This window comes from Rhinopithecus bieti, unplaced genomic scaffold (assembly GCF_001698545.2).
Source record: "Rhinopithecus bieti isolate Rb0 unplaced genomic scaffold, ASM169854v2 scaffold_55, whole genome shotgun sequence".
NCBI classification, from domain to species: Eukaryota; Metazoa; Chordata; class Mammalia; order Primates; family Cercopithecidae; genus Rhinopithecus; species Rhinopithecus bieti.
The window spans coordinates 204,527-231,237 of record NW_016803114.1 but is presented as its reverse complement, the minus strand read 5'-3'; the positions used below and the strand labels follow the sequence as shown (position 1 = coordinate 231,237).

At 40.2% G+C, this 26,711-nt stretch overlaps 1 pseudogene; it reads right to left on the bottom strand.

Moving 5' to 3' along the window:
* Nucleotides 1–24,841: 24,841 nt before the first annotated feature.
* Nucleotides 24,842–26,148, bottom strand: LOC108512855 (elongation factor 1-gamma-like; annotated as a pseudogene).
* Nucleotides 26,149–26,711: the final 563 nt, after the last annotated feature.

Genomic DNA, 26,711 nt, shown 5'->3' with positions numbered 1-26,711 from the left:
TAAAAAATATTTAACCTGAAAGATGTAGGAAATCTTAATACTGTTAGTGATCAAAAATGATAGTTCTTTCAAGAAATGCTGAGATTGGGCCAGGTGCGGTAGCTCACGCCTGTAATCCCAGCACTTTGGGAGGCCTAGGCGGGTGAATCACCTGAGGTCAGGAGTTCAACACTAGCCTGGCCAATTTGGTGAAACTTTGTCTCTACTAAAAATACAAAAAATTAGCTGGGCATGGTGGTGTGCCCCAGTAATCCCAGCTACTCGGGAGGCTGAGGCAAGAGAATCACTTGAACCTGGGAGGCGGAGGTTGCAGTGAGCTGAGATCACATGATTGCACTCCAGCCAGGGCAACAACAGTGAAACTCTGTCTCAAAGAAAAAAGGGAAAAAGAAATGCTGAGACTGAACAAATGCTCGGTAAGTCACATTATATAAATAAGTAGGTACATAATGCAAACACACCACAGAAGCTAAAAATTCTGTAATTCCATTAATTCCATGTTGTATTTAGATATAAAAATTGCTCTTCATCTTTGGTTTTAAATGATCTAGTTAATATTACTGTCAATCTTAGAAGATAAGACATATGAAAAGGTAGTTATGTGACATTTATAATCTGTTACAGTTTATAGAGCACAGTTTATAGAGTCCATCATCCCACTGGAGTATCATGACCATGCTTTCAGATAGGCATTAATTGTACAAATAAATAATTGGAAATTCAAACTTGGTTAAAGCCATACAACCAATAAGTGGAGTCCCCAAGTCTCGCACCTGGGTTTGTTTGGCTCTCAGTGTAGTGTGCACTCTGCTGTAACCTGTGCTTCTGCTGCATATTAAGAGCAAGTTTCAGGTTCAGAAGCCTTGCCCTGCATCAGGGTCTTTACGCTGGTAGTTCTGTCTGCCTGGACTGTTCAGCATGCAGATGTGTACATACTTGTCTCACTCCCTTACCTCCTTAGTTCTCTGCTCAAATGGTGCTTTATTTGTGAGTTCTCTCTTAACTAGTTACAATACTAATAATCCCCACCTCTCCACACATACCTAATAATTTCTTCACTTTTTTTTCTTGCTTTATTTTTTCTCAAAGCACTTATCACCATATGACATATTATATATTTACTTGCTAATAATAGCATGTAGGATCTATAAGGATAGGAATTTTTATTCTGTGCCCTACTGTATCTCAACCCTAGAGCAGTGTGGGAACCTAGCAGGCATTCAGTAAATATCTGTAGGATATAAACAAATTAAAAAAATAAATCCATGTACTTTCAAGTTTGAATTTGTAGCAGAACATTGGTATTGGTATTGTAGTTAGGTATGAATTCACAAATAAAGCAGCAATTGAGCAGAGAGCTAAGGAGGTTGAGGGAGTGAGACAAGACATAGATGTCTGCGTGATGAACAGTCCAGGCAGAGAGAACTGGAAGTGTAGAGATGCTGAGCCGGGATGAGGCTTCTAGGGCAATGTAGTCTGAACTGCCTGATTTCTAGCTCTGAGTTCTTCATCCATCCATTTATTCATTCACCATGCTTTGCTTTTATTCATACCCCTTATCACCACCCAAAACCTGATTTTATATATATAATATTTGTCTTTCTCCTTATTTCATTCTAATATAAGCTCCAAGAGGGCAGGGGCTTTGCCTTGTAAAATGTCACATCTTCACATTGAGAACAGTGTCTGGCATAAAATAGGAGTCCAATACATATCTTTTATTAAATAAATAATTAATTAATATATTAATTTTAAAACATTGGTTGAGCACCTGCTATATCCCTGGCATAAGCTTTGTCTTTAGTCTCACGAGAGAGAAAGACAAGTCAACAGAAAATTGCAGCAGAGGTAAGATTTGCCATGGAAGGGGGAACCCCTCTATAGGGACTCCTAACCCAGCTGTGAAGGGTCAGGAGAACTTTAAAGGCAGGATTATCCTGAGCTAAGTTTGAAGAATGATAGCACTTGCAAAGGGGCTGGGCCAAGCAAGGACAGGGAAAGTCTTAGAAGTGGAAACAATTTGGTATGTTGGCAGGCTGGGACTCAGGGTTAGAGGAGAAGTGTCCAGAGGAAGCTGGAAAGCCAAGGGGTTCATATGACATGCAGGCCCATTGGACTTTATTCTGAGCTCAGTGGAGAAATCTAAGCAGGGATTCAACGTGAGCAGGTTTTCTTTATTATCCCACTGTCAGCATTTGAGAGGAAGGACAAGGCAGCAAAAACCAATCTTCATATCAGATCCACAAAGTCAGCAAATCGTAGGTTTGACACAACAAATGAGCTCTTCAGTTGGTTAGGCACAGGTATGAGATAGGACTTTACTTCCCAATTAACCCTTAGCCTGGCTGGTGAAGAAACCTACTCCTAGGCCCAGCCTTCCATAAATGGAGACTAAAATGTTCTATGATCAGGTGGAGACAGCCTAACCCTTGTACAAGCTCTTGGTGACAGTTTGTGGGTGTCTTTGAAATGCTTGACAGAGGCTTTCTCTCTAATGTAAAAAATGAAATGAAGCTGTGAAATTGAAATATCTTGAAAGGGTAATAATTCATACTCTAGATAACTCTAGAGTAACAGAAAGATAAAACTCCTCCTTTCTTTACTTAAATTATGCATACAATTTAAAATAATACATGCAAATATTACATTTAAAACTTAGAAGATTTTTTTTTTTTCCTTGGGAAGGAGTCTCACTCCGTTGCCAGGCTGGGATGCAGTGGCTCAATCTCAGCTCACTGCAACCTCCGCCTCCTGGGTTCAAGCAATTCTCCTGTCTCAGCCTCCAGAGTAGCTGGGACTACAGACGCCCACCACCATGCTCAGCTAATTTTTGTATTTTTAGTAGAGACAGGGTTTCACCATGTTGGCCAGGATGATCTCAATCTTTTGACTTCGTGATCTACCCATCTTGGCCTCCCAAAGTGCTGGGACTACAGGCATAAGCCACTGCGCCCGGCCAGAAGTTTTTTTTTTAATCAATAAGGTGGGTAAGCAGAAAATAAAAGTGGTAACATAAATTGACTTTCACCAAATGTCTAGTTTCTTGAGACCTTATGCCAATTTGTGTCAGCAAAGTCAACCTCTACCTAAGTATAATAGAGAGAGAAATATTAGGGGGCCTGTGAATGTATGTTATGGCAGGGAGATTTGTGCCTATGGGGGAAAACTCCAGCACAGTGAGAGAAAAGTCCTGGTGAAGAGTACATATCCATTTATTGAGCTCATCTTTGGTTGGATATTGGCCTTATGTGTGAAAAGTACAGTGTTAACTATATCCCTTCCAAGATAAAGGGTGTGTAGTTGAATGGTTGCATGTATTTGTACATGCAACTATTTTTTTTTTACATTCAACTATTTTTTTTTGATTGAGTGCAACTCATACAACATACAATTAACTATTTTAAAGTGAATAATTCAGTGGCATTTAGAGCATTCACAATGTTGTAGAACTGCCATCTCTATTTCCAAACACTTTTATTGCCCCAAAGGAAATTCTGTATCTGTTAAGCGGTTGCTCCCTATTCCTGCTCCTCACCTGGCCCTGGTAGTCATCAATCATCATTCTATCTTTATGAATTTACCTGTTCTGGATATTGGTTTGCCTCTGTGTCTTCACCCAAATATCACCTTGAATTGTAATAATCCTCACATGTGAAGGCCAGGACCTGGTGGAGATAATTGAATCATGGGGCAGTTTCCCCCATGATGTTCTTGTGATAGTGAGTGAATTCTCACAAGATCTGATGGCTTTATAAGGGGCTTCCCCCTTCATTCAGTACTCATTCTCTCTTCTGCTGCCCTGTGAAGAGGTGCCTTCTGCTATGATTGTAAGTTTCCTGTGGCCTCCCCAGCCTTGCAAAACTGTGAGTCAATTAAACCCCCTTTCTTTATTCCACTGAATGGAATAATTCAGTGGCATTTAGTACATTCACGATGTTGTACAGCTGCCATCTCTATTTCCAAACACATTAACTTGCCCAAAGGAAATCCTATATTTGTTAAGCAGTTGCTCTCTATTCCTTCTTCTCTCCCAGCCCTGGTAACCACCAGCCATCATTTCATCTGTATGACTTTACCTATTCGGGATATTTCAGACAAATAGAATTACATAATATGTCACCTTTTGTGTCTGGCTTCTTTCCCTTAACATAATGATTTTGAGGTTCATTTACCTTGTAGCATGTATTAGTATTCATTCCTTTTTATGGTTGAAAATATTGCATTGTATTTGTATACCACAATTTGTTTTTGCATTTGCTGTTGATGGGCATACATGCTGTTTCTACCTTTTGGCTATTGTGAATAGTGCTGCTATGAACATACGTGTACATGCACTTATTTGAGTACCTGTTTTCAATTCTTGCCAGTGTCTACTGCCCAACTAATTTTTTTGACAAAGAAGTGAAGCAATTCAATGGAGAAAGTATAGTCTTTTCAACTAATGGTGCTAGAGCAATTGGGCATCTATAGGCAAAAAAATAAACCATGACTTAACCATTATACCTCATATTAAGATTAACCCAAAAGGGATCATGAATTTAAACATAAAATGTAAAACTATACAAAATCCTAAAAGAGAACATAGGGAAAAATCTTCTAGAACTAAGGCTAGGTGAACAGTTCTTAGATATGACACCAAACACACCATCCATAAAAGGCAAAGTTAGTATATGGGTCTGTAAAAATTTTAAATGTTTGTGCAGCAAAATAATCTGTTAAGAGTAAGAAAAGACAGGTTATATAGAAAACATTTACAAACCACAAATTTGGCAAAGATCTTATATCTAGACTGTACAAAGAACTTTCAAACTCAACAGTGAAAAACTAAACAGTCCAAATGGAAAATGCACCAAAGACTAGAACATCTAGTTCACCCAAGAGGAGATACAGATGACAAATAAGTTCATAAAAAGATATTCAACATTTTTGGCTGCTAGGAGAAGGCAAATTAAAACCACAACAAGATATCACTACTCACCTGTTAGATGAGGCAAAATAGTGATTATACCAAATGTTGTAGAGAATGCAGAGAAACTAGATTTCTCATATATTGTTAAGAATGTCTAATGACACAGCTACTATGGAAAGATATTTGGCAGTTTCTTGTAAATCAAAACTTGTACTTACCATAATGACCCAGCAATTGCACTCTTGAGCATTTATCCCAGAAAAATGAAAACTTAGGTTCACACAAACATCTGTAAACAAAAGTTTCTAGCAGCTTTGCGATAGTCCCAAACTGCAAACAGCCAAACTCTAGTACATCTATACAGTAGAATATTACTCAGCAATAAAAAGAAATGAACTATTGATACATGCAACAATCTGGATGAATCTCAAGGGCATTATGCTGAGTGAAAAAAGCCAATTGCAGAAGGTTACTTACATAATGTATAATTCCATTTCTATAACATTTTCAAAATGACAAAACTACAGTGACAGGCATGGGGAGTGGGTGTGAAGATAAAGGGAGAATATGGGGGGTTTCTTTGTGGTGACGGAAACAGTTCTGAGTCCTGATTGTGGTGGCTACATAAATATATACATGCGATAAAATTGCACAGAACTACACACACACACACACATACACACACATACACACACACAAATAAGTGAGCACATGTAAAAACTGGTGAAATTAAACAAGGTCTGTGGTCTGGTTAACAGAATTATAACAAAGTCAATTTCATGTTTTGATATTGTATATGGACTGTCACCACTAGGGGGATGCTGGGTAAAGAGTGCAATGACTATTTTGCAACTTCCTGAGAATCTATAATCATTTCAAAATAAAGAGTTAAAAAGAAACTAAGTGATGCTTGGGGATGATGGCTCACACTTGTAATCCCAGCATTTGGGGAGGCTGAGGTACGAGCATTGCTTGAGGCCATGAGTTCGAAACTAGCCTGGGCAATATAGTGAGGCCCATCTTTAAAAACAAAAAACAAACAAGCAAACAAACAAAAAACAAAGCCAGGTGTGATGGGGGCACACCTGTAGTCCTAGCTACTTGAGAGACTGAGGCAGTAGGATTGCTTGAGCCCAGGTTTTTTTCTTTTTTCTTTTTTTTTGAGATAGAGTCTTGCTCTGCTGCCCAGGCTAGAGTGTAGTGGTGGGATCTTGGCTCACTGCAACCTTTGCCTCCTGGGTTCAAGTGACTCTCATGCCTCAGCCTCCTGAGTAGCTGGGATTACAGGTGCATACCACCATACCTGGCTTTTTTTTTTTTTTTTTTTTGTACTTTTAGTGGAGATGGTGTTTCACCATATTGACCAGGCTGGTCTTGAACTCCTGATCTCAAGTGATTCACCCACCTTGGCCTCCCAAAGTACTGGGATTACAGGCGTGAGCCACCATGCCCAGTTGAGCCCAGGGGTTTGAACCTGTAGTAAGCCATGATTGCACCATTGAACTCCAGTCTGGGTGATGGAATGAGTCCCCATCTCAAAACAAACAAAACAAACTGGAAATTAAGTGGTGAATTAAAAATGCTCATGAGGCTGGGCACAGTGACTCACATCTGTAATCCTAGCACTTTAGGAGGCGGAGGCAGGCAGATCGTTTTAGGTCAGGAGTTGGAGACCAGCCTGACCAACATGGTGAAACCCTGTCTCTACTAAAAATACAAAAAAATAAATAAATAAAAATTAACCGGGCATGGTAGCACATGCCTGTAGTCCCAGCTACTTGGGAGACTGAGGCAGGAGAATCGCTTGAACCCGGGAGGCTGAGGTTGTGGTGAGCCGAGACTGCCGCACTGCACTCCAGCCTGGGTGACAGAGCAAGACTTCATAACAACAACAACAACAACAACAACAACAACAACAACAACAAATGCTCATGAAAGTACTAGGATATAGCTGTATTTTATTAATACTTTGAATAAAGGCAACAATGATTCTGAACATAAAAACAGAAGTGTGATATTAGGTTTTGCTGAGCTTTCTCGGTAAGAGGAAATCCTTGCCTTTTGAGTGCCAGGGGGAGTAGGGAAGATAGTTTGGTAAACAGCACATTGTCTACTGGGAGGTAAGCAGATATAAGCAACCACCTATGATCCCTGAATCAAATGAATTGAGTAATTCCAAGCAAAGTGTGGCAGGAATTTAGAGGAAGGAGATTTTATAGTGGCCTGAATGGCTGGAAAAATATTTCCTGGAAGAGGTGACTTTTAAAGTGACCCTTGGAAAATTGATTTGATTCAGAAGATGAGAAAGAGAACAGGGAAAGCTTCCATAGATGTCTTATATATTTTATTTTTGGTTAATATTTTCTTAATGAAACTCCTACTTTATCTCAAAGCTTATTCTTTTATGCTTTTAGCCTCTGAAGCTGGATGTGTCTAGGCATCCAGCTTCAGAGGAGGTGTGGAGGCACACCTTGTTTTATTGCACTTCACAGACATTGTGTTTTTTACAAATTGAAGTTTTATGACAAACCTCCATTGAGCAAGTCTATTGGTGCCCTTTTCCCAACAGTATGTGCTCACTTTGTGTCTCTGTGTCAAATTTTGGTAATTCTCTACATATTTCAAACTTTAAAATTATATCTGTTATGCTGATCTGTGATCAGTGATCTTAGATACTCCTATTATAATGGTTTTGGGGCACCACGAACTGTGACCATGTAAGACAGTGAACATAACTGATAAATGTTATGTGTGCCCTGACTACCTCACTGACTGGCCCTTCTCCCATCTCTCTTCCTTTCCTCAGGCTTCCCTATTTTCTGAGACAAAACAATAATGAAATTACGGCTGTTAGTAGCCTTACAATGGCTGCTAAGTGTTCAAGTAAAAGGGAGAGTCCCATCTCTCACTTTAAATCAAAAACTGGAAATGATTACACTTATTGAGAAAAGCATGTTGAAAGTCAAGACAGGCCGAAAGCTGTCTTGAGCCAAACAGTTAGCCAACTTGTAAATACAAAGGAAAAATTCTTGGAAATCAGAAGTGCTACTCTAGGCCTCTTGAGCCAAACAGTTAGCCGACTTGTAAATGCAAAGGAAAAATTCTTGGAAATCAGAAGTGCTACTCCAATGAACACAAATGATAAGAAAATAAAATAGCTTGATTGTTGATATGGAGAAAGTTTCAGTGGTTTGGATAGAAGATCAAACTGGCCACAATATTTCCTTAAGCCAAAACCTAATTCAGAGCAAGGCTCAAACTCTTCAATTCTATGAAGGCTGAGAGAGGTGAGGAAGTTCCAGAAGGAAGGTTTGAAGCTAACAGAGGTTGGTTCAGGAGGTTTAAGGAAAGATGCCATCTTCATAACATAAAAGTACAAGGTGAAGCAGCAAGTGCTGATATAGAAGCTGCAGCAAATTACCCAGAAGATATGCTAAGATCACCGATGAAGGTGGTTACACTGAACAACAGATTTTCAATGTAGACAAAATAGCCTTCCACTGGAAAAAGATGCTATCTGGGACTTTTATAACTAGACAAGAGAAGTAAAAGACTGGTTTCAAAGCTTCAAAAGACAGGCTGACCCTTGTTAAGGGCTAATGCAGCTGGTGACTTTAGGTTGAAGCCAATGCTCATTTACCATTCTGAAAAACCTAGACCACTAAGAATTATGCTAAGTCTACTCTGCCTGTATTCTATACATAGAACAACAAAGCCTGGATGACAGCACATCTGTTTAAAGTGTGATTTACTACATATTTTAAGTCCATTGTTGAGACCTACTGCTCAGAAAAGAAGATTCCTTTCAAAAGATTATTGCTCATTGGACAATACACCTGGTCATCTAAGATCTCTGATGAAGATATACAAGGAGATGAATGTCATTTTCATGCCTGCTAATATATTTATGCTTCAGTCCATGGATCAAGGACTAATTAAACTTTCAAGTCTTATTATTTAAGAAATACATTTTGTAAGACTATAGCTACCATAGATAATGATTCATCTGGTGGATCTGGGCAAAGTACATTAAAAAGCTTCTGGAAAGGATTCACCATTCCAGATACCATTAACAACATTTGTGATTCATGGGAGGAAGTGAAAACATCTTAACAGGAGTGTGAAAGGAGTTCATTCCAACCCTCATAGATGACTTTGCAGAGTTCAAGATTTCAGCAAAGGAAGTAACTGCTGATATGGTGGAACTAGCAAGAGAATCAGAATTAGAAGTATAGCCTGAACGTGTGATTGATTGGCTATAATCTCATGATCAAATTTTAGTGGATGAAGAGTTGCTTCTTACAGATGGGCAAAGAAAATGCTTTTTTGAGATGAAATCTACTACTGGTGAAGATGCTGTGAGCATTGTTGAAATGTCAACAAAGAATTTGAAGTATTACATAAAATTGGTTGATAAAGCAGTAGAGGGGCTTGAGAGGATTGACTGCAATTTTGAAAGGAGTTCTATGTGAGTAAAATGCTATAAACAGCATCATATGCTACAGTGAAATCTTTCATGAAAAGAAGAGCCAATCGATGTGGCAAGCTTCATTGTTGTCTTATTTTATGAAATTTCCACAGCCAGCCACATCAACCTTTAGAAACCATCACCCAGATTAGTCAGCAGTCATCACCATTGAGGCAAGACTCTTCCCCAGCAAGAAGATTGCTACTCAGTGGAGGCTCAGATGATCATTAACATTTTTTCAGCAATAAAGTATCTTTTAATAAAGTATGTACATTGTTGTTTTAGACATGGTGCTATTGCACATTTAATAGACTATAATGCAATGTAAACATAACTTTTATGTGCTCTGGAAAACGAAAATTTATGTGACTAATTTTATGACAATATTCACCTTATTGCTGTAGTCTGGAACCAGACTTGCAATATCTTTGAAGTATGCCTGTATGATAAAAATGGACCATGGGGACTGGCACAAAATGTGCTTGTTTTGAAGCTTAAAGAGAGAGTTTAGACTTAGTTTGTAGCTCTTCCAAGGGAACTTCTCTTTGGAATGGGACAGTTTGACTTTAAGTTTTGAGTCCTACTGCCATTTGCTGGAAGGTAGTAAGGTGAAGTCATATTGCTGGAAATTCTGCCAAAATAAGATTACTTCTTCCACTATAGTTTTTTTTTGTCAGGAGGAACTTGAAAAATGAATTGAAACTGAAAATCAAGTACAACTGACAATAAAGAATATTGCCCTTGTAGGAACACAACAAACCATTTGCAGTTAATAGAGTCTCGATTCTATATTTTCTTGCATTTAATTATTGGATTCTAGTCCAGAGAAGCCAAATTCAAAGAAAGCTAAATGCCAGATATGAATAGACCCTTGATCACAAGCAATTTATTCCGACATTTGTTGTAATATGGACTTACATTTTACTTGGTCCTCTTTACTTAATTGGCAAACATTAACTATCACATATTATTAATTAATAAAGTTATACGATCTTTGCAGAAGCTAATTCATACTTTAGGAGAAGATTGAAATAGCCATTTAAACTGTCTGTGGAGAAAAGATGCCCTCACTGAACCAACTACTTGAGTGCCCTTTCAATTACATCAAGAATCCCAGCCATTTAGGCTAAAAAGAGCTCTGGAGATTCCCTTATTCAATAGCCTCATTTCACAAGGGAGGAAAACAAGACCAGAAGAAGATGCACTTCTTTCAGGGAATAAGTGGTTTTCAAGCTGTTCATTCATTTGTTTGTTGCTTGTTCAATCTGAGCACTATGAGCCAGATATGTATTGTTCTGAGTGCTGGGGATATCGGGACCTGCTCCCAGGGGGCTTACATAGTGTGTATGTGGAAGAGGAATTAGAAAATGAAGACTACAGTTTTGGATTAACTAGTAATTTCGCCACAGTGGTAAGTGCACTAAAGAAAAGAAGAACAAAGAACAGAATTCTGATTGGTAGGAAGTGGGTGTTCAGGGATAACTTTTTCAAGGAGATGACATTTAGGCTGAGGCCTGAATGATGAAAAGTCCTCATCATCTTTGTTATGATAATGGGGGAGATTGCCACAGGTCGAGAAGAGCCAAGCCCTGAGGTAGGAGGATGACTAGTCAATTCAGAGTAGAACGCAGCCCAGTGTTAGGTGAGGGCTTGGCATGGTAGAGTCTTGTGGGCTGAGTGAAGACCCTTAGTCTATGAAAGGTCTACAGAGGAGCTGAGGGATACAATTTATATTTTTAAAATGCTTTGTTGAATGTGATGTGGAATGGTGTGGACAAGGTAGCTAGTTATGGGGCCACCACAGCCAGCCCATATGAGAAGGATATGGTTTAGAGTAGGGTTTGTGGCAGGGCTGAGCAAGAGAAGTGAATGTGTTTAGGATATATTTTAAAGACAGAATGGGCAGGACTGTGGTTGGATTGGATATGGGGGTGAGGATAAATGAGAGAGTGATTAGAAGGACTGAAGCTTTTGGTTTAAGCACATAGGTAGGGTCATTTCCTGAAATGGGAAAGTCTTAAGAGGTGCAGGTTGGAGACGGTACAGTGAAGGATCAAGGGTAATGAAGAAATAAATTGGTACTGTACAGACATTGGGAAAAAGAAGAGTAGGCTTATTTTGATAGGGCAGTTGATGAAGGCCTCACTCAGGAGTTGACATTTAAGGTGAGAACTGAAAGGTGTGAAAAGCCAGAGAAGAACATTTCAGATAGAGGGAACCGCAGGTGCAGAGGCCCAGGGGAGGAAGTGGCTTCACAACTCAGAGGGAACCCAAGGGAGAGAGGTAATCAAAGGAGTGGTTTTCGTGTTTCATATTATAACTTAGATGTGATGGAAGAAATTTGCCTTTTTTCTCTTTTTAGCTGACCTGATTTTTCTCATAGTAGTTGAGATTGAAAGAAGGTACCAGGACTTTAAACCTGCCAATGAATCCACCTCTTTCAGTTGACTCCATCACCTTTACACCCGTGGCTTCCTTTATCTGGAATATTTGGCTGAATTGAAAATCTGTCTCTTAGGTGTATTCAATCTAAGATTTTGTCCCTGGATATTTGTGCTAAATATACTAAAACCAAAAGTCAAAACATCATATTAGTTAATGTAAAATTGTTCTGATATGTGAAGTAAAAGGGATTTGAAAGCGTTATTTTCAAATTGACTGTGGCACATACATTTGGCCAAACATGAGTCCAACATTTCTCAACCAACTCAAGTCATTGTCTTGCACTTTGCTTTACATTTGTTCCAATAGGATTAGATGCTTTGGGTGTGGATGCCAAGAAGTGACAAAAAACGGAAGCTGGGATCATTATGGTTAACCCAAGCATGTTGGAAACCAGAGAGGGGCTGAATGCTGTCATACACAGACTCATGAACCCAATAATGGGTTGCAGTGTATTTTGAAATAAACTTCTATCCATTGAGAGAGGTGAAATGAAATAAAAAATTTATCAAAAATAAAACTACTAAAAAGATTAAATTTGAATTTGACCTAGAAGGATTGATCATAATTGAGGAATTTGACCTGTAGGGACAAATTGTTCAATTGAAGAAATAATTAAAGAATTTGATCCACAGGAACATATCGGTCAATTAATCTGAATGTTCTTTCCTGGCTCTTCACACATTTTAGATCTTACCCTAAATATCAACTCCTGAGTGAGGCCTTCATTTAGGGCTGTAACAAAATGGCGTTTTTTGCTTTTTTTTTTTTTTTTTTGAGACAAAGTCTCGCTCTGTCCCCCAGGCTGAGAGTGCAGTGGTGCAATCGTGACTGACTGTAACCTGCACCTCCTGGGCTCAAGCGATCCTCCTTCCTCAGTTTCCCAAGTAGCTAGGACTACAGGCACATGCTGCCATGCCCAGTTAATTAAACTTTCTTTCTTCTTTTTTTTTTTTTTTTGGCAGAGATGATGTCTTCCTATGTTGCCCAGGCTAGTTTCAAACTCCTGGGCTTAAGCGTTCCTCATGCCTTGGCCTTCAAAAGTGCTGGGATTGCAGATGCAAGCCACCACATCTGGCAGGATTTTTTTTACCCTGATCTCCGTATCTATTTATTTTTTCTTTTCGTTTTGAGACATGGTCTCACTCTGTTGTTGCCCAGGCTGGAATGCAGTGGAGCTGTCATGGCTCACTGCAGCCTCAACCTTCTGGGCCCAGGTGATCCTCCTGCCTCACCCTCTAATATAGCTGGGACCAAAGGCATGTGCCACTACATCTGGCTAAGTTTTTACATTTTTTGCAGAGATAGGGTCTCACTTTGTTGTTCAGACTGGTCTTAAACTCCTGGCCTCAAGCATTCCTCCTGACTCAACCTACCAAAGTGCTGGGATTATAGGTGTGAGCCACCATGCCAGGCCTATTTTGTCTAATAAATAAATCCTTACCCCACCTGTACTCTCCCCAACCTGTTCCTCTCTAGACTTCCCATCCCTTCCCATCCTAGGAAATGGTCCTACCTAGTTGCTCAAGTTCCCTCCTTGGTCGTCTTTCCCTTAGAGAACTTTTGGACTTTGTCTCTTCACCTGCTCCTCTCCTAGATGGATTGGGAGGCTCATGTGACCTCAAGATGGCAGAGAAGAGAGGCCAAGTTGTTCTATTGCACTCCAGCCCCACCTGTCTGCTTGGCAATGCTGTTTGTCTGTCTAGTCAGGTGGTGGAGTTCGGGGGTGCTTTGCTGCCCTGCCTTTGGAGAACTTAGTCAGTCGGCCTGGACTTCCTTTCTGTAGACTCACTCTCTCCTCAGGTTTCTTGGTGCTGCTGTTCTTTCTTTCTAAGGTCTGAGGGCCCTGGGACCTCCAGCTTAAGATTCTTCAGGTTCACCTCACTAATGATGTGTGGCATCTTTGCCAGCAGAAATATTAGCTTATTTTCACCACCTTCATGAGGCAGGCGGGAACCTCTAAGTCTCTTCTGTGACACCCAAGAGCCAAAGAAGACTCTGGGTAAGCAAGCCCTCTTACTATCTACCCATACTGTGTTGCCTATTTTCACTTTGCTGTGGCCATTCATTGTTGTCCCTCTATGTGGTGACATCTTTCCAGAGTGAATCTGAAAGTGGCAACAGCACCTCTACTCTTGGCTTTCCTCTTGACCCTTGTCCCACCTGATAACAGCTTCTTTGAGCTTATGAGTTAGGGAGGTTTGGTAGTGATCCACAACATACACATCTGACAATTTGCTTTCCCTAAATCTCCTTCTCTTTCTAGCAAGCTCCCTGAGCTGGAAGGGGTAGATTCTCCTCTTTCTCCTTATGGTGGTTTTAAAACAAGTCTGAACATTTTTTGAAACTAAAAAAGGTGCAGTCCATGTCAATTCCTTTGATCCTGGGTGGGCCTTTGTGACTTTCTTGATGAAAGGAATATGGCAGAAGTGATGCTGCATGCTATGCTTTGAGTTTGTCCCCACTGAAACTTTTGTTGAAATTCGGTCCTCAATGTGGTGGCATTGGGAAGTGGAGCCCAGTGGGAGGTGTTTGGGTCATGGGGGAAGATCCCTTATGAATGCCTTGGTGTTACCTCAAGTAGTGAGTTCTTGCTGTGGAGATATTAGATTAGTTGCTGTGAGGGTGCGTTGTTACACAGTCAGGATGTTTCTTAGATTTTGCCTTTTCACTCATACCCACTTCCCCTTTGACCTTCCATCATATTTTGACCTAGCTCAAAAGTCCTCACCAGAAACTGAACAGATGCTGGGATCGTAATTCTTGAACTTCCTAGCCTGCAGAACACAATGAGCTAAATAAACCCTTTTTCTTTATAAATTATCTAACTTCTGATATTTTGTCACAGCAACACAAAACAGACTAAGATACTGCGTGATGTCAGGTTGAACTAGGAAAGGCCTTGCCTTTTCTACCAGTTTCTCTTAGGATTTGCTCTCAGAACTTTCAGCTCCCATGTAAGGAGTCCAGCTATACTGAGACCTCCATTTGGGGAGACCATGTGGAGAAAGGATGAGACCTGAAGGGTGTGTGCTATTAGCTGTTTAATTGCATCCAGTTCAGGAGGCGATGTGAGCTAAGAATCCTTAAAGATGATGCCATCTCAGCCACTGTCTGATGGCAACCACAAGAGATACTCTGAGTGAGAACCACCTGGCTAAGCCATTCAATGCCCAGACTCATGAGCAAAATAAATGCTTGCCCTTGTTTTAAGTCATTCATTTGGGATGGTTTGCTAATAGGTGACTGAAGCATCCATTCTCACTACAGCTCACATTCTTACCATCCTACTTCATTTCTTAAGTTGTCACTATGCTATGACTCATCATCAAACCTCCAAGTAGGGTGACCAGTCACCTGATTTGAATGGGACTGAGGGAGTTCTCAAAATTTCAGACTTTCATTGATAAAACTGAGAAAATCCTGGGCAAATCAAGACGAGATGGCCACCCCAACTTCAAGATTTGCTTTGTTTTTGAAATAAAAATGTAGCTGAAATAGTTTAGAGATTTCAGAATTATTACTTCACTATACATTTTTTAAAGAGGTAGTGTTGGGCATAGAGGCTGACCCTTTTTTTCTGAGTGCTATCTGCCCTCCTAAAGGAATAGATGCTATGTCAATGAGTGGGCTAGCAGAGTCAAAGATAATTATAGGATGTGAAAATGTACTTGAAAGTATTTCAAAAATATATCATAACATAGAGATGGGGAAATGATCCAGACAGGGTCACTGACTTGCCAAGGACAAACCGTGACAAGGTCATGATTTGGAATGCAGATATTTGAACTTCAGTCTGGGTTACTTACTTCCAAATTTTATCAGTTCTCATTCTTACCAATATTCACCATGTAGGTAAGATATAATATCCAACCCTAGAGAATGAGGGAGAATGTCTTAGACTGAGGGAGAATGTCTTTGCTGTAAAGATAGTTCATCATCTTCCCATCTAGGTAGCACAGATTAGACTGAAATCCAATCTCAACCAAGACTGAGTAAACTAAGAACAAGAAAATACATCTTACTTAAAACAAAACCCCAAACCAACTTCAGGTCTATTTTTGAAATGGAGGATTTGACAATTTCATTATAAATGTAAGTCCAAAATTGTAGGCTCTGGTACTGCTGTCTCAGAAGAAGCCCAGTTAACTGTGGGTCCAGATTTTAGTGCTCTTCAAGGAAGTGAAGGATAGGGAGGCTTTCAACAAGCAGCAGGGCTGGTATAACTGGATACCGGGAAAGGAGCCTTCCTGGGTGTGGTTTTTTGCCAAAGAAACCCAGACTGCCTCGGCAAATGACTAAGAGGCTGGTAACTAGTTGGGGGAGTGGGAGGAGAAGGGTGGAAAGGAGGGTGGGGAAGGAGAACATTAGCTTGAGGTCTGATGTATCAGGAAAGTCTTCTACTATCTGCTTGCCCCACCTCTGTTCAGAAAAATGTGTGTGGTGTGTTTGCGTGTGCGTTCTGGGTGTACCTAACAAATAGAGTAGAGCTTTTTTCAAAGAAGGCAAATTGCTTACTACTATTACTCCAATGCCATGGCTACCCAATCACCAAGCCCATTTTTTCCAAGAAGGCCAGGAGGAAACTCTCTGACCAGCACAGCTAATAAGATGGTGAGGCCATGAGTCAGACACTGATTAGATTCAGCTGATAATGTGAACAGCTGTGAGTTGCATTCATATTATGATTAAAGAAAAATTTCTATAATTTGACACAACCTTAAGACTTATTCATGCAAAGCCAAAAGTGAAAAAAAAAACAATGAGTGAAAACTCTTGGGGTGGGATAACATTTCAAACTTTTAAACACTTGCTTTTATTCTGTATTTCTTCCTTTCCTTTCCTTCCACTCAAATAGGTAGTTAAGTCTGTTCTTTGCTTCCATGGAGAAATATAGTTGGGGCAAAAAGGAGAAATAGTCTACATGTCTTTCTGGCATTGGAAGAATAGGTGAGGTCAACATATTGACCAGAAACCCACAAGGGAAAAGATTCCTCTGAGACCAGAGCTGGAAGATTTCCCAGGGCTGGAAGGAGGGAACATAGAAGAACAGAGAGCTCTGAAGTTCTGGGGCAGAGAAGAAACATGCCCTTGTGAAAGTTGTCAGACTCAAAATGGAGTCACTAATGTTAAAACAGCAATAGCAACAATAACAACCCTGACAAATAGAGCTGGGAAAAGGCTGTGAGGAGAAGGTATTCAATCTTGTGTGCCTGATAACAAAACTATCACAAAAGTCTGCAAAAACCTCGCAAAAAGGTCATTGCAGCCTTACACACACAAAGATATTTTTGCAAGGACATCTGCCCAGCAACTGCCTTTTAACCTTGGGTTGGTATCACCTTTTTGTTTGTTTGTTTGTGTTTTAGATATGGGATCTTACTATATTGCTCAGGCTGGTCTCGAAATCCTGTGCTTAAGCTACTCTCCTGCCTCAGCCTCCTGAGTAGCTGGGACTACAGGTGCACACCACTGAGCCCAACTAATCCTTTGTTATTGATCTTTGTAGACAAGGGTAATTTTTTTTTCAAAATGATTACGTAATCCTCCTAATTTTTTCCTTTAAAAATCTTTATCTTCCTTTACCTCCCTGAATACACACATAGTTTTCTATGGCAGATGTATTCCCATTGCAAATCTCTATTCTCAAATAAACATCATTTTTTCTAAGAGAGCCTCTCCTAATTTGTTATTTAGGTTGACACTCTGAATCTTTCAACATTCATTCATTCATTCATTCATTCATTCATTCAACTTTTTTTACACCAGGCACTGTTTCAAGAGCAGTGAACAAATAGATAAAATCAGAACAATGCCCTCATGAAGCTTACATTTTAGTGAATATCAAAACGTATGAGATTCTTATGCCAGACATTATTCTAAATGCTTGGTATGTTTTCTTCTCACAACAACCCCTTGAGTTAGATACTATATTCTCAGCTTACAAATGAAGAAAGTGAGACAGAGAAAGAATATATAGTTTGCTGATCTCACAGCTAGTAAGTAGCAGGGCTGGAATTAGAACCCAGATAAACCGGCTTCATTTCTTTTAACTGCTATGGTACTCTTGCTAAACTTTTAGGTAGGGTTTTGAGAGGTTGGCAAGACACTAGAGTTGCGAAGGCTGCTTGGGGCAGTTTTACAGAGACTTTCATGCCCCAGATAGGTCAGGGTAAGAGTGGAAAGACCCTGAAATTCCAGGGTCCTCCACTGTGGATGATAAAAGTCTCAGAGGCAGTCTACCCCTGAATGTCTTCCACTGCCTGAGTCTGAGACAGCAGCTTGACCAGAGGGGAAGAGCTCTGAGGTCTGAGGTGTTTCCTCCCTGCTTAGCAGGATGTACACTCAAAATAGAAATTAGACTGTGTTAAAAGAATAGAGATAATAAAATAGAATGAATTGTTAAAATAAGATGAAATGGCGGGGCACAGTGACACATGCCTGTAGTTCCAGCTACTAAGGAGACAGAGGCAGGAGGAACACTTGAGCCCAGAATTTCGAGTCCAGCCAGGGCAACACAGTGTGAGACCCATGTCTCTTAAAGAAAAACAACAAAAAAAAGATAAACAGAACAATTTCTTTTTTGAACTGTGAGTTTGCTGACTAAGATCTTCTGGGAAGCATGGGATTAGAGAGCTATGTGTGGAGGGCGGGTGGTCCCAATCTCAATCTCACATTTTTCCCTCTAGGATTAGAGCATTGTTAAAGGAGGATCTAGGATTTCAATGCTGCTAAAGATGGAAGCTTAATCAAATAAGACTATTAACTCCTTTTTAAAGAGAAGTTAGTTTGAATTTACATGACTGTGGCAGACTATGTAACTATCAACATTTCACTAAAAAATAAGTGGATATTTATATGGATGTGGACCGAGATGGAGGACTAGAAAGCTCCACTAATTGCTCCTCCTGCAAGGATATCAAATTAACAACTATCTGCACGGAAAATTCACTTTAATGAGAACCAAAAATCAGATGAGCACTCGCAGTACCTAGTTTTAACTTCACGTCTCTGAAGGAGGCACTGAAGAGGTAGAAAAAACAGCCTTGAATTGCCAACACCAGGCCTGCCCCATCCCCTAGCAGTGGTGACATGGTACTGAGAGTCTTTCTGTGAGCTAGGGGCGGGGGAACACAGCAATTGTGAGGCACTGAACTCAGTCTTGCCCTGTTACAGCAGAAAGGAAAACTGTACCAAACTTAGCTGATGCCTGCCCATGGAGGAAGCATTCAAATCAACCATAGCCAGAGGGGAATCACTGATCCCAGTGGCTAGAACTTGAGTTCCACAAGCCTCACCACTGTGGGCTAAAGTGTTCTGTGGCTCTACATAAGCTTGAAAGGCAGTCTAGGACAGAAGGACTGCAATGTCTAGGGAAGTCCTAAGACTAAACTGAGCCTAGGTCAGTGGACGGGGCGGGGGAGGTGGGGGGGCATGTGATATACTGAGATACCAGCTGGAAGAGCCAAAGGAGTGCTGACATCACCCTTCCCCTTCCCCTAAACCCACGCTGCACAACTTGCAGCTCCAAAACAAACAGCTTTCTTCCACTTGAGGAGAGGAATGGGAAGAGTGAGGAAGACTTTGTCTTGCATCTTGGATACCAGCTCAGCCACAGCAGGATATGGCACCAGTTAGAGGTGTGAGGTCCCCTTTCCAGGCCCTAGCTGCTGGATTACATTTCTAGACACAGTCTAGGTCAGAAGGGAATCCTCTTCCTTGAGGGGAAGGATTCAGCTGTGGCAGGATTCACCACTTGCTAACTGAAGAACCTATGGGCCCTGAATAACCAGCAGTAATACTCAGGTAATATTAATACGTCCAGGGCCTTGAGTGAGTCTCTGAGACTTGCTGGTTTCAGGTGATACTCAGCACATTCCCAACTGTGGTGCCTGTGGGGTGAGACTCCTTCTGCTCGAGAAAATAGAAGGAAAAGTAAACGGGACTTTGCCTTGCACTTTAAATACCAGTTTGGCCACATCAGGTTAGAGTACCCAGAGGGGTCTTGAGGTCCTTGATTCTAGGATTTGCCTATTGGATGGCATTTCTGGACCTGCCTGGGCAGTGGGGAGCCTGCTATCCTGAAAGGTGAGTCTGATGCCAGGCAGCATTCACCACAAGCTGACTGAAGAGCCCTCGGGCCTTAAGGAAACATCAGTGATAATCTGGCTTTACTCTCTGTGGGCCTGTGGTGGTGGTAGCTATGAAGTAAGGCTTCTCTGCCTTTGCAAAGGAGAAGGAAAAGTGGGAAGAACTGTGTCTTGTGGTTTGAATGCCAGCTTAGTTGCAGTACAATACAACACCGGACATATTTCTAAGGTTTTTGACTGTGGTCTCTGGCTCCTGGATGGCAAATTTGGACCTTGCCAGGGACTAGGGGAACTTGCTGCCTGAAGGGAAGGATACAGGCTTGGCAAGCTTTGTCATTATGGATTGTAGAGCCCAAGGGCCTTGAGTGAACATAGGCAGTAGCCAGGGAGTGGCTAGAGTAGGCCTTGAGTGAAACCCAGTGCTGTGCTGCTTAAAGTCTGACCCAGCACAGTTTTAGTGGTGGTGGCCACAAGGGTGCCTGTGTCACTTCACCTGCAGTTCCAAGTGGATCAGAACAGAGAGAGAGCCAGTGTCTTTGGGAGAAAGTAAGAGAAAAGAGCAAGAGTCTCTGCCTGATGATCCAGAAAATTATTCTGGATCTTTTCCAAGACCATCAAGTTGGTAACTCAACAAATCTGCAAGAACCACAGCATTGCTGGGCTTGGGGTGCCCCCTAAAACAGATACAGGTTAGTTCGCAATACCCAAGTCCTTTCAAATATCTGGAAAGCCTTCCCAAGAAGGATGAGTACAAACAAGCCCAGACTGTGAAGACTACAATAAACACCTAACTCTTCAATACCCATCTACAAGTATCAAAACCATCCAGGAAAACATGACCTCACCAAATGAACTAAATAAAGCACCAGGGAACCAGTTTTGGAGAAACAGATATATGACCCTTCAGATAGAGAATTCAAAATAGCTGTGTTGAGAAAATTCAAGGAAATTCACGATAACATAGAGAAGGAATTTAGAATTGTGTTAGATAAATTTAACAAAAAGATTGAAATAATTAAAAAGAATCAGGCAGAAATTCTGGAGTTGAAAAATGCAATGGGCATACTGAAGAATGCATCAGAATCCTTTAACAACATAATTTGTCAAGCAGAAGAAAGAATTTGTGAGCTTGAAGACATGCTAAATAAAAATACACAGTCTGAGGAGGCAAAAGAAAAAAGAATAACAAACAATCAAGCACACTTACAAGATCTAGAAAATGGCCTTAAAGAAAATCTAAGAGTTATCTCCTTAAAGAGGAGGTAGAGAAAGAGATAAGGGCGGCAAGTTTCTTCAAAGGGATAATAACAGGTAACTTCCCAAACCTAGATAAAGATATCAATATCCAAGTACAAGAAGATTATAGAACACCAAGTAGATTTAACCCAGAGAAGACTACCTCAAGGCTTTTAATAATCAAACTCCCAAAAGGTCAAGGATAAAGAAAGGATCCTAAAAGCAGCAAGAGAAAAGAAACAAATAACATACAAGGAGCTCCAATACATCTGGCAACAGACTTTTTAGTGGAAACCTTAAAGGATAGGAGAGAGTGATATGACATATTTAAAGTGCTGAAGGTATAAAAAGTTTTCTGTAGAATAGTATATCCAGTAAACATATCCTTCAAACATGAAGAAATACAGACTTTCCCAGACAAACAAAAGCTGTGGGATTTCGTCAACACCAAAACTGTCCTACAAGAAATGCTAAAGGAAGTACTCCAATCAAGAAAAGGCTGTTAATGAGCAATAAGAAATCACCTGAAGGTATCTTAAGTAGAAAGGCTAAACAGTGAATCAATCAAAAATAATAACTAAAATAACTTTTCAGGACATAGACAGTACAATAAGATACAAATAGAAACAACAAAAGTTAAAAGTGGGGAATAAAGTTAAAGCATATAGTTTTATTAGCTTTCTTTTGCTTGTTTGTTTATTCATACAGTATTGTTATCAGGTTAAAATAATGGGTTATAAGACAGCATTTGCAAGCTTCATGGTAAACTCAAGCCGCCAAAAAACACACAAGGAATACACAAAAAAATAAGAAGCGAGAGAAACTAAATTATGTCACCAGAGAAAATCACCTTTGCTAAAAGGAAAACAGAAAGAAAAAGAAAGAAGGAAGAGAAGATCACAAAACAATGAGAATACAAACAACAAAATGGCAGGAATAAGTCCTTACTTATCAATAACAGCATTGAATGCAAGTGGACTACACTCGCCAATCAAAAGACATGGAGTGGCCGAATGGATAAAAAACAACAATAGGAACAACAACAACAGCAAACAACAGCAACCAAAAAATAAGATCCAATTACCTATTGCCTTTAAGAAATACTCATCACCTATAAAGACATACAGACTGAAAATAAAGGGATGGAAAGAGATATTCCATGCCAGTGGAAACCAAAAAACAGCCGAAGTAGCTGTACTTATATCAGACAAAATAGGTTTAAAGAGAAAAACTATAAGAGGCAAAGAAGGTTACTATATTATGATAAAGGAGTTAATTCAGCAAGAAGATATAACAATTATAAATACATATGCACCCAACACTGGAGCACCCAGGTATACAGAGCAAATTTTATCAGAGCTAAAGACAGAGATAGACCCTAATACAATAATAACTTGAGACTTCAATACCCCACTTTCAGCATTGGACTGATCTGCCATACAGAAAAATCAACAAAGAAACATTGGACTTAATCTGTACTATAGACATATTTGATATTTATAGGACATTTTATCCAGCGGCTACAGAATACACATTCTTTTCCTCAGCACATGGAACATGCTTCTCTTCAGGAGATGTAACTACTTCTAATTCCAGTAAGTGTTTCAATAACACCCTGTGCAGATTTCAAGCACTAAATTTAATTCATGTTATTGTCATTATTTATAGGTCTGTCTGCCAAACTGGATGTTGGGCTTTTCAGGTCATTTTGGTATCTTCTGTCTTTGTATCCACACAGCAAGTGTAGTGTCTGAGGCATTGTGAGTCATTGACAAATATTTGTTACAGACATTCATTTATTGAGGAAAGAACTCGTGGTTTATTTGATCACATAATGAGAGCTTTGTACTACTTTCTGTTTTTCCTGCTTGCCAAAAAAGTTCAAGCCAAATTTTATGCTCTGTGACAATAGCTATCTTATCCTAACTCTAAAAGATATTTTTAACTTTTGTTTCTATTTTAATTAAGCTAACTATGTATTTTCATCTAAATGATCTCAAATGCATTTTGGAACTATAAGGAACATAAATTATAAATAAATACACTTAGCAAATTTTGGCTCATATCTATGTTGAAGGAAGATCCAATCAATGCCTCTCACTATGATGAAACGTTAAGAAACATGAAGAAGTAATAACTGTTAGATAAACGGGCAAATGTATTATGTATTATGCTTATGAATAGAAAAGGCAAATAGAGGTTACTCAAAGAGTAGACTGGAGATTTATAAGCTATAAACAGATACATTTACATGGCTAGGGTTGCTGAGATGACTTGGCACTGATGGGTATTATGCAGTGTGGAGAATCATGTGTTGAAAAAATTCATTTTACTTTTAGTTATGTATTGGTTGTTTTCCTACTTAGGAGAAAGACAAAGGGACATAGCAAATCCAAAGGATTTCTCAGAGGAGAAGGATACTATAAACCTGGTGAGGCAGCTGTGTAGTGGTCCAGTTACGAGAAAGGCAGAGGTCAGATGCAGGTACCAAGGTCAGGCAACAGAGTCCAAAAGGTACACTTCTATCACTATGAGAGAAAAAGAGTATTCGATTTGAGATTGGAGAATCTCAATGGTCCAAGGAAATTATCAGTTGCCTTGTATAGTTACAGTGATATAAATCCATAGGAATATTATTTTGTGAAGTAAGGAGCATATTCGTTGTCAAATTACTCTTGGTTTTGCTACAGGCTTACCAAAAGACTGAAGGCTAGAGTGAAATGGGAAGACAGAAAACAACAGGAGGAAAAAGGAAAACCAAAATGCATGAGGACAAGGCAGAGCTTTATTTATTAAAGTTATACTTGGGAAAATTTGAGAAAGTAAAGGAGTTGAGCATTTTCCTGAACTGAAAACAGACCATTTGGTATTACTTATAAAGTAAATAGCACTTTCTAGATGAAAACAAACTACTGAAAGAATGAACAAAGAAGCAGTCATTTCACCATCAAAAGAGTCAATATTTGCTTTTCTCGTAACCAGAAATAGCTGGGTTTGTTTTTTAATTTTAATGGTATAAATTTTAATGACAAAGATTATTTAGTCTTTAGTGAAAAATTGGAAATTCCTACAGCGAAGTTTGCTCTTAGAAATGGACTCCAGTTTTAGAATGAAAAATGCCCTAACTTAACACTTATTTGTTTGTCAAGGTTGATGAGACTATCTAGACATTGTGATGTGGAAAAGGAACATGCTCTCAGAGAAGGCTGGCATCTGCACTGGGAAAGGAAACTTAGAGGCAGTTGCTAGGCTTGACCCGTGGTCAGAGTTCTTGTCCTTGACACCTGCTCTCAGAGGTCAAAAAGCTTTTAGCCTTCGTGAAGCCATTTGGGAAGTCTGAAACTTCCAAATTCATTATTAATATTGAATTGTGAGATTTCATATAAAAATCCACATTTCTGATTTCTTTTAAAAAATCAGATAACATTCCAGCAGAGCAACTATCAATAGGAACTGAATGGAAGCTGTTCATTTGGGACAGAGCCAGGTCATGATTGTCCCTTCCCCAATCCCACTATTTTTGCCAGACATGGAGATTGAGTTGCCATCTATCAAAATGATTGCACAGCTGTTTGCATTATTATAGAATTAATAAAATATTGAAGTATTTATTTTTTTTCCAATGTTCAGTTTTCTTTAATGATCCTCATTTCCCTGAAGCACAGGTTCAGGTAGCTGGGTGATGGCAGGAGATGTTCACTTGAAGATCTTGCCCTGATTGAAGGCTTTGCCCACATGCTGGAAGGCTCTATCCCAGGAAAAGTACTCTTGAACCTGCATCTGGTCTCATCACTGCCAGGATCCAGTTTCTGCTATGTGTATGACTCGTAGTCCACCTGCCAATCTGGACTCAGGGGAAAGGCAAGCTCCTGGCCTCTTAAGACCCAGATTCCAGAAATGGAGTTACTGTTGTTGGTTCCAAAGAGGATGACACTGGCAAAGGTGTTCTTCCTCAGCTTGTCTAGTCACTGGAACATTTCAGTGATGAGGTTGCAACTCATGAAGGTCTGGGTGAGTTCTTCAGGGAGGTGACACTCAGAGTACCATAAGGACAAGCCATCCTTAACAGAGTGCTTCCAAAGATATGGTAGTGACACAGTGTGTCCTCACTGGAGCACTTGGGTGTAAATTCACCCGACACAAAGGTACCCTTGGGCAGCTGAGCAAAGCGGTCCTTGGCCTTGGGCTCAGCAGCAGGTGCCTGCTCACATTCATCCATCTCCTCCTCAGGAGCAGGAGAAGCCACATTTTTTTCCTCTTTCTGCTCAGCCCGAGGCATCTGCTTCTCTTTTAATGAACCTTTCCCTTTCCATGGGTGTCATTTTTAGTCAGGCTTTCTACAGAACTTTTAGCATCAGACTGGGCCATCTTCTCACACAGTTTCACTTCTTCCAAAACGGTCTGGAACTGGGTCTGGTTAATGAAGGTGAGGAGCCAACAGTTGATATTGAGAAAGGCTTGGTGGAAAGAAGTCTCCAGCACCTGCTTAGAGAGCCACAACAAGGTGCAGACAACTGTGATGTCAGCCAGTTACTCATTCACCCACCAGAAAAGTCCTCATCTTCAAGTGAGCATCCAGCAGCCCCAGAATTCACTTCATGTCCTCTGTTGCCTTCTTAGTGGCCTATTTTTTGTGGTGCATGATGCCCAAGGTAGAGAACAAGCAAGTACTGGCTAAGGGCACTATGTTGTTATCAGCAAAGCCTACCCACCGCACCACCTGGGCTTCTGCTTCTGGAGTACTTTCCTGCAGCTCCTCATTGCTCACACAGTAGGTAATGACATTACTCTTAAACACACAGACTCCATTGTCACCATTAAATGCTGGAATCTTGCCAGCAAGACATTTGCAGAGAAATTTAGGGTTGTGGTTGGTTTGACCAAAGTGGAAGTGCGAATGGTGCAGAGAGCATGCAGACCCGAGCCCTGCTGTACTAAGCAGTGATGAGGGTTTTGAAGGCCCTCCAGTTTTCAGGATATGTGTACAGGATCTCAGCCATCATGGTGATTCTTCAGAGAAAGAGAAGGGAAGAAAAACAAATCAAGAATGTGTTTGGCTGCCAGTAGCAGAAAAGCTGACCAACATGACTTAAACATGAAGGGTTTATTTTTCTCATATTACCAAACCTATGCAATTACTGGTAATTGGTTTAGCTACACAACTGCACCCAAGAGTCCAGACTCTTGCTATCCTTTCTGCTAAGCATCCTTCACATGCTGGCTTTTGTCTTTGTGGCTATCTCCTCACAAGTACAAAATGGCATTTGCATCTCCAGATAATTTGTCCACTTCAAAACAGGAAGAAGGGGGAACGATCAAGGGCCAAACCAATTGTATGCACCTTCTACAGAGAAATGTAAAATTCCTAAGTCAGCAGAGTGTCCTGCCTACATCTTATTGGTCAGAGCTGGGTTACATGGCTAGAAACAAAGGAAGCTGAGAAATAAGAAAATGTGAGTAAAAATTTTGGCATAGACATGGTTCTAGGCACATTGCCACCATAAAAGGCTCAGAATTTCACTGAAAATAAAAGAAAGAAAATAGGACTGTCTCTTGAGGTAGGAAA